This window comes from Alligator sinensis, unplaced genomic scaffold (assembly GCF_000455745.1).
Source record: "Alligator sinensis unplaced genomic scaffold, ASM45574v1 scaffold519_1, whole genome shotgun sequence".
Lineage (NCBI taxonomy): Eukaryota > Metazoa > Chordata > Crocodylia > Alligatoridae > Alligator > Alligator sinensis.
Genome location: NW_005842187.1, coordinates 373,299 through 382,520, shown reverse-complemented (window position 1 = coordinate 382,520; position 9,222 = coordinate 373,299). Strand labels below are relative to the sequence as shown.

Sequence of the window (9,222 nt, the reverse complement as noted above, 5' to 3'; positions counted from 1 at the left end):
GCATGCCACAAATGCATTGGTAGGTCACTGCAGACAATCATATATTAGTTTTCATCAGAGCCTCTCAAAACTTCTTTGCCAACATTAAATAAGGTTTTCTATACTACTACAAGGTCCTATGTGTAGTGAGGTATCAATACATCTGACTACAGATAGATAAACCATGCACACTGAGCATGGCCAGAGATCCTAGTTGCAGATGGTTTGGACATCTAGCTAATGTGCCTGCACTGCCAACCCCTTGTCCACATCCATAAAACAGGCACATCTGAAGGAATGACAATAGGTAACAGCATCCCGCAAAGCTTTTTAGGGCACTGTTACATCTTACCTGCGAGCCACACAGATGTCGACTGGCTTAGTGCTAGCTTGGAGTTTGGAGAGGTCACACCGTTAGTTTAGAAACTTTCTCTGACCGTCCCCCATCTGCACAGCTGTCTTGCTTCAGAGGCCTGGTGAGCAGAAACAGGACTAGGAACTATAGCTATGAGTTGCCACTAGAGAGCTGGTGAGCCAGGACAGGCTTCTATCCCTGCTCTATGGGCAGGGGTGAGAGACAGTCTGGGATACTGGAGGACTTCAACTTGGGCAGCACATCTGTGGGAGCTGGGTTGTGCAGGTCAGAGAGAATTCTGCCTTGGAGTGGCGTAACTTTGAGCTGCATAACGAGTGTTGAAAACCACTTTAAAATGTGAATGTAAGGATTAAGAGCTCCAGGAGCCTCCCAAAATTACCATGTAACAAGGCCCCTAGTTTCAGTCAGAAATTTGCATGTACAAACACCTAAAATGGGCTCCATTTACCAGTTAACGTGCTGAAATAAAGTTAAATAAATGCACCAGCAGGAGTTCGTTTGTTCCTTTCTTTTTCTTTTCTTTACTTTTTTTTTTAGTGTTGCTCTTCAGGAATAAAGAGGGCACAATCTGCAGCTGGTGCAAATCAGTAGAGCTGCAAATTTCAATACTGATTTACACCACCTTAACCCAGCCTAAGAATATATGTAGTGCTGGGAAATAGGCAAACTCTGCTTTCTTTCATGAGCGGCTATCGCCTGCTGCTGACAGCATAAGAGTCAGCCAGTGCAACAGCCTAGAGGATGGCTTCAGACTCCTGCGTGAATAGCAGATGGTTTCGTGGGTGTGTTATAATGGCACCTGAAAGTCCCAAGTGAGATCCCTGCCCAGTTGTGCCAGGGACATATTTTAAGAGAATCAGCCAGCAGTCGAAAAAGCTTAGAGTTAAGCAGCATTCGCTGAAATGCATGATATCAACTTGGGGAGACTTCAGAAAGAGCAGTGAGAGTAATAAGAGATTCAGTAAGTGTAATCTATGAGGAAAGGTTGGAAAAAAATGGTTTGCTTAGTCTAGGGGAAAAAAAAGACTGAGGACGGATATAACAGATGTCGCATGTAAAAGGTTGCTATTGAGAGGATCGTGATCAATTGTTCTCTCTGGCCATTGGGGGAAGGACAATCAAAAAGCAACATAATTTCCAGCAAAGATTTAGATTAGGGATGAGGTGAAAATGTCTAATGGTCAGGGCAGGGAGAGTGTAGAACAAGCAACCGAGGGAGGTTTTGGAAACTCTTTCGCTGGAGGCTTGTGGGAGGTGGTCCATCAGGGACAATTGGGGTATATGTGATCCTGCCTCAGTGCAGGGGGTTGGATTTGGATCAGAGAACTTCTTAAGATTCCTTGGAGCCCTTTACTTCTGTGACTTCAGAGATGTATGGATTTTGATGTTTTTGACAGGAAAGTTGCTGAGGTCTAGGGTGGTCTTTCCAGTCGCACATAGAAACAGAGGGAGTGTGCATGCAATTAAAAACCTGGTAGATTTGATCCATAGGCAGACGTGAGAGAATTTCCTTTTTGTGGAAATGTTTGAAAACTAGTTTCAAAACCCCCAATTCTGTTGTGAAATGGAATTCTCTATTCCCTGGGCAGCTCCATCAAACAAATAAAGATGGGAAGAATGAAGTTGGGGGTCCTGTTTTCCTTTATCTTTGTAGCTCACCGCTAACCAGAAGAACCCTCTCTCACTTTACTCTTCTCAGTTTAAGCATGATGCTTCCCTCCCCTTCTCCAAGCAAGTTGGAAGGAAGTGGTTAACCCTGAATGAACTCTGGACAGCTGGGCACTCACTTCTTCGGGTCAAAAGCTTACCTTTCCATCTCCTGGGAGGCATCACATTGGCAAGAGAAGCAGCATGATCATTATCTATTAATGGGGAAGTCAATTAAAAGTCTGCCATTGCAGAATACTTTCTGATGACTCTAATTATCCAATAATTGTATTATCTCATTCAGTGGTGCGACGCGGCACAAGGGCCCACCAGGGGATCTTGGGTGCCCGACTCCTTGGCAGACATCCGTGTGCATTGAGTTCTTTATGGCAGTTTAAAGGGAACTTCTGCTTAATGAACAAGAGCTGAGCCAGGATGCAAGGTGCTGACAGTGAGGAGATGATCTGGTATAACACACTCTTGCTTCTCTGAGTCTCTATTGAAATGTGGCCCCAGGATGGTGTTGGAAACTGCTTTCCTGTTGAAATTACTGTGTTCCAAGTGAGCCATGAAACTGAGGTCCTAACCCTAGGGCAGGTGAAGTCCAGCCTGCAGGCCAAATCAGGCCCACAGCCAACTCCATTTCCCAGCAGCCCCTGTCCATGTTGCTGCAGACAGTTTCCATAGAGACCCCAGCAGTGACAGGGCCAGGACAGCGTGGGGTCAAAGTTTCCATGGAGACTGGCCCCAGCAGCGTTGGCAGGGAGCATGGCTGGGAGGGGATCTGCTCCAGGGCCAGGACTTCGCAGTGGTGACAGCATGGTCTGAAGCCAGGGCAGAATTGCAATCTGCTGCTCACGTGTCACAGGCAAGGGTGTGCAGGCAGTGGGTTGCAGCTCTGCTCCAGCTCTGGACCACACTGTCACCACTGCAAGACCGCCGAGCGCAATACTGGTGCTGCTGGGGCCTGTTTCTATGGAAACCCTGGCCCCGCGCTATCACAGCCCTGCACTGCTAGGGTCTCCATGGAAACTGGCTGTAGCTATATGGGTAGGTGATGCTGGGAAATGGAGTCCGGCCGCCAGCTGAATCTGCCATTTTGCCCACCCCCTGTCCTAAGCTCTCTTCATCATTAATGTGGCTTAAGCTGTAAGTATTCTCATTCCTTTGGACACGCATCTGCACAAGGCCTTAGGATCCCAAGTCCCACCTCATTCCAACTGTAACAGGGTCCCGACTGAAACCCTGTTACCTAAGAGATCTGGCAGCTGCAAGTGATTATTGCCCGGCAGGAGGAGGAGACGCCCCACGCCCATCACGAGCCAATGGGACTCCGCGCCGGGGGATATGAGGAAGAGGAGATCAGAGGAAGGGTGACTTTGGGCATCACAAGTGAAAGAGATGTCGCCAAGGACCCCCCCGCTAAGAAGGATCTGGAGGAAGGATCCCAGGCACAAATGGCAACATGGATCAAGCGACAGCAGAACCCGGGACCGGTAATCCATCCCCGCTACATACCCCGAGTTCACGGCAGCTGCGGTGAGTCAGGGGGGAACGGAGCCTCAGCACAGCGAAAAGCTGCAGCTTCGCGCCGGGATGCGGCGAAGCAACGAAGGAGCCAAAGAATGGTGGAGGTCATCCACCCAGCCCCTTTAGTGACTCGGACCTAGCACCACTAACTTGAATGAGAAAGGGGAGCTGGGGTAGGGGGCAGATAAATGCCCGGATCCACACACCAGCACAGAGCGTGGTGGGAGAAACCAGGCGCCGCCTGCAATAAGCCTCTAATAAGATAATTAGTGGCGGGAAGTTAAGACGTTCCTCAAACACTTACCGGTGCAATTAAGTTGGTGGGGATCCTCCTGGGAGCGCAGGGGTGATCCTGGGGACGATTCGGACAAACTGCTGCCCCTCTGGGCTTTCCTGTAAGAGACCAAGTAATAAAAGCACCTCAGTTGTAGATCAACCAAGCGTGGTCCTTGCACGGGTACTAACCAGGGCAACATCTCTTCCCTCCCTATTTCTTTATTAGATTAAAGTCATGGCAGGAGAGAATCAAAGGGATTTAGGCGGTATCCTGCATGGACACGCTAACACCCACAGTAGACGCATATAAGCAAAAGTGTAATCCTCAAAACTGTTGTTCAGTTCCCGTAGCCTAGAACACCTAAAATTTGTAGGCCCCTAAGGCTTTGAAGCTAAAGGTCCCCAGCCACCTAAAGCAGGCAGGCCTTGGATTTCATTGGTCTTGACACTACTGAGCAAGTTAGGCAGTGATCTTAGACCCAATCCGCATTAACACCATAAGCAGATGTTCCTCTGCCTTTATCATGGAACGGCTCTGACCCGTTAGCCCTACTCAGAACATGCCAGTGCCTTAGGCAATAACCAGAACACAGCCAGAGAAGTAGGTTTAACCTCCCTCCATACACACACCCAGCTTTTAAGCAATAGCTCAGTGGTTAGATTCCCCTCACACAGGATGTTGGTGGTGTAGGTTCAAGTCCCTCCACTTCTTGAGTAGATTTAGCTTTATTCCTGGTACCTTCTGGGAGACTGTCTAAATCACTTTTTTAGAGCACGCTGGGCTGAGGGTATTCCAAATTCCTCTTTTTTTGAACCTGTTCCACTTTGCTTGGCATAATTAAATATACATTGGGCCAGAGCCTTGGAGAAAAGTTGAGCACAAGTCCCTGGCTTAGTAGTTAATATATTCATCTGGAAATGAGATGTATTCCAGTTCCTGCTGCAGGGGCGCTTTATATATTTCACACTAAACAATCTTTGGAAAAAAATACATGAATAGTCCTAGGAGCAGGGGTATTTTGAAAGAAAGGATTGATCTCTCTGCTTGTTTTTTTAAAGAGAAAATGGCGGGTGCTTGCTTCCCTTCACTTGGGCTCCTGCATCCCAGACTCGAGCTTGTAAGGGCTGAAGGTGGCTGGGATTCAAAACCCCACACCACAGCATTTGCTGCTGGTAAGTGTAGATACCTTTGTGCATAGCATGGTACCAGCAGTTACTCCCATTTCACTCTGGACTTTGTGTCAGAGTCTCATTGTGACACTAGCTCTGAAAGTCTAAATTAGAGGAAAAGGTGATAAATCAGATACAATATTCAGAAGAAATCTACCCTTATGATGATGATGATGCTGACAGTTTCAGCCAAGAATCCCAAAGCTTTGGTCAAGCATGAGTTTCCTCAAATCCACTCTGAGATAGTCAGGGATTATCCTCAGTTTGAAGTGAAAAAAATTGTGGAACAAAGAAATAACATGGATGTTTCAAGGTCATACTGTCAAAGCTAGCATCCAGGAGTCCTGGCTTTCCAGGGGCCTGCCCTGATCACTAGACTGCTGTTTCTGTCATAATGGTGACCGGTTTATCGAGGTTTGCATTGTACAGACACATAATCCTATTTTAGGAGGAAAAAGGCCAGGAACTCTCAGGAAATTTTTCCCATGTAAAAGAGCCATTCTTCCTGCATATCATCTACACTCACTTTCCTTTTTACGAGCCCAGTAAGCAACGGTACTGTGGGCTGAGGGGGTTATCGGACATGGCTCACTTCTGGCTTGGTGCTGTGTGCCTCCTTGCTATGGACCTCTTCACAGATGACCTCACAATGCACTTCCCATCGAGTGGTTGCATCAACCCTAACTTTGTATCTGTTAAAACTCAGGTAATTGCTTTTAGATGGGTGTAATTAAGAAGCCATTAGTGTAAAGTTTCATTTCAGTTTACGCTTTAGCCTCCATTTGAGCAGAGAAATATGAAATTAAGGTATTAGCTCCTTTCAGAGAGATGAGTCATGAGCTAATAAGTTTCAAGAGCTGTTTCCCAGCTGTAATGACTCTGCTTTTCTCTTTCTACATCTTCTTCTTTTCTCCTGAATTCTCACTGCTGGAGCATTCCCTTTAGAGAAAATTCCCAGACTGGATCAGAGAGAGGAATGATTGAAGGGTTTCTGGGAGGATAAGCTTCCTTCCAGCAGTGCCGTCAGTGCGCACTTGCAAGCACAGCAATCTGAGCTTTGCCCCAGCTATAAGTCCCTGGTTCTAGCAGGGAATCTAGCAGCATGCTCATCCCTCTCAGCCATGATCTGGGGGGCCTAGGTGGGGTATAAGCTACGCTGAGCTTCTCCACAGTGGGCGCATTTACATGAGACGCTTACTACACAATAGTCTAATAACACTGCCCAGTTACATGCTGGTCGAAAACTGCTAATAAGCTACCAGGCAATGTTATTAGGCTTACTGCACAGAAAGCATCACAAAAAAACCATGCGCTAGCGCTACTGCTCAGTAACCGTAGTTACTGCGCATTTAGTTAGTACTTCATTAAGTACTAAACTAAATGTGCAGTAACTACAGCGCATTGATGAACATATAAACGCACCCAGTATTGCCTTGATAGTGCTAGCTGAGAGTCTGGTAGCAGGAGCCGACACACAGCAGTGCTCTGTCAGCACCATCTGGGACTCTCTGCAGTGTGACCTTTCCTGCAGCCGTGCCCTGTCACTCACAGCCAGACTCTCCTTGCTGCTGCGGTACCGTGCCCAGCACCAGCTGAATAAGCGATTCTCTTTCTTCTCACATCAGGGCCTTCCTCTCCATTTGCTGCGCGACTCATCTCCTTCCCCCCAGAGGAACATCGGCTGGGCTCCTTCACTCAGAAACCACCTCCAACTTTAGTGTTGTGCCTGCCAAAAGAACTCTGCTGGACAGATGTGCCCTGGCAATCGCAGCAGGCAGCTGAGACCCCTGGAGAGTGAGCTTCCTTACAAATGGTGCCCTGTCTCCAACAACGAGGAGTGCAGCTGGCAACAGCAGAGGCTCCCGAACTAAATCAGTGACAGTTAGAATTGTAAATACAGTTAATCAAGGCTTAATTAAACAGTTCAATCTCTGAGCAAGGGGCGAGGGGCGGGGGGAGAACCCATCCTTAGTTTGAGATGGCAAAATGCTGCTGATCATCAATAATGCATAGCAGTAGTGTTCCTGTATGAATTGGAAATGCCAGACAATCAAAGGCCATATGTATTTAGCTTAGATCCACACGATGTCCATGTATTTTTAATAGTGTGGCATCTTTGAAGTGTGTTTACGCAGCCTGGCGTTTCGTTCTGCAGCTGCGGGGGACAAACCCCGCCCCTGAATGGCAAAGATGCCAAAAAAAAAAGCATAATAAAATGCCCTGGTATAGACATTTAATCTAATCTCTTCAGGTTTTCTGAACATTTCTAATGTACCTTTCACATTGGAACTTGTCATGCTTTTTTTCATCTTCCTTTCTCGATGGGGGAATGGGTAACTCAGGAGATTAGGGCTAGGATACAGGCTCTTTCATCTCGGAGTTCAAGATCCCCTCCTCCCCCCCACCAAAAAAAGCTCACTTTTTTAACCACGAAGGCACCTAACAATTGAGACCGTGACATAGAAATGAGAGTGAGTGCTGAAGTCTTTAAATCTAGACTGGGTTTCTTTCAAAAGACAAACTTTAGTTCAACCATAAGTTATTGTCCTGTTGCCAATCTCAAGTGCTTAAAAATCATAAAGGATAATATGTAATGCAGGTTCTTTTCTCTAGCTTGAATCTTTAGCGGGAACATTTTTAAGCTTCCTCCAAGTTCATGAGGCTTGGAGAGCTGAGAATGAATGGAAGCTGAGATTCCCAGGAGATGAGACGGGTCCATCAGCTGGGGATTGTTGCTGACAGGGATCCACGGGGTGGGATTTTCTGGCTTTTGTTATGCAAGAGGTCAGACTAGATGATCATAAGGGTACCTTGTGTCCTTAAAGTCTCCCAGGTGCTTCTGACTTTGGTGGTAAAGCTTGTCTCAGCTCCCAGCATATTTTAGACCCCATCTCCCTGGCTTGACTATATGGACACTGACAGCTTCAGTACATAATTCACCAGCTGTCTATAGCCTGAGATGTTTCTGGCTGAAGTTTTATCTGTCTTGAAATGATATGGGCCTCTGAAAACTGACCGTCTCCACAATTAAGCAAAGGCTGTTGAAAACCCTGAACTAAGTGACCTTGTGTCAGTGAGTCAGGCATAGAGGCCATACTTTCTCCTTTATTAGGTTATCAAGTGGCATTTTCCTAGCTGCCTGGTCGCAATGCCTCCCTCTTCTTCCCTGGACTCTGTCTAGCCAGTTGAAAGGGCAGTGTCCTGGTGGCCCTGTAGTCCAGCCAGGGAAAAAGAGAGGAGAACAGATTTGGGATGGGCAAAAAGGTACGTTAATACAAAAACTAATTCTGCTTCTATTTTAGGTTGTGAACCTGCTAAATTGCCTGTTGGGTTATGTAAGAGAAGTCATTGTGTTTGTGTTCAAAGGGCAGCCTTGTACGAAAAGCTCGGGACACCACTTGAATTCTAAGTGGCCAGGCTGAGCAAGGGAGATGGAGGGAATGGGCCCCGTTCCAAATTGATTAGTTCTGCTGGCTTCTCATTATTGTTCCGTGTGAAGTTTGGCATGCGAGCAAGGTCATTCCATGTATGGGCCTGTGTCAGCACAGCCAATTCTGCTGCTGGCTTTTCCCGCCCCACCCCCCCTCCGCCTCCTTCCACCCCCACCTCCCCTGTACCACAAACGACATGCTGCCCGCACTAGAGAAAATTAAAAAACAGCCTATAAATTTTACATGAGTTCCCAAGAACGGAGAGAAATTAATTTGATGTTCTCTTTTGATAAAGATGTGGGCCCTTTTTTCTTTTTTCTTTCTTTCTTTTTTTGGATGTTTGCACTTCAGTTCTTGCAATAAGATGCATAAAAAAATAACCTGCTTCAAACAACCCTGTCTGGTAAATAAAGAAAAGAGCACAAACCAAAGAGGGGGGGAAAAAAACAAGCAGCCCACTTCTTCCAAGCATCATTCCCATTCACCTCTGCTGGTGCCCTCTCTTCCACCCCATATGCATACTCAGCTTCTGGCTTTAGAGTAGTTACTGTTGTGGGTGGTAATCCTATAAGCAGACCGAACACCCTGTAGAGCAGCCGAAAGGCACGCTGAATACCAATGCATGTGACGAACTGCATGGAACTGGGAAACAGGAGCACAGATTTCAGGAGGGAAGAGTTTGGCAGAGGCACCAGGGAGTCCATCTATGAGCACCTGACCTGAATTTTATCTACAGCACGTCCATTAATAGCTCTCCTAATAAGGATCCACTTCAATTTTAGAAAGCTGGAATATCTCATGTTAGTGTCATTA

General features: G+C 46.8%; 1 long non-coding RNA gene across 1 annotated transcript; it reads right to left on the bottom strand.

The window, feature by feature from the left end:
- Positions 1 to 350: 350 nt before the first annotated feature.
- On the bottom strand, positions 351 to 9,022 carry LOC112550711. The gene is made up of 3 exons (XR_003094674.1): positions 8,895 to 9,022; positions 3,837 to 3,925; positions 351 to 452 (listed from the first exon to the last, which is right to left on the bottom strand). It is a non-coding gene; the product is annotated as an uncharacterized LOC112550711 (long non-coding RNA).
- Between the last annotated feature and the right edge of the window lie 200 nt (positions 9,023 to 9,222).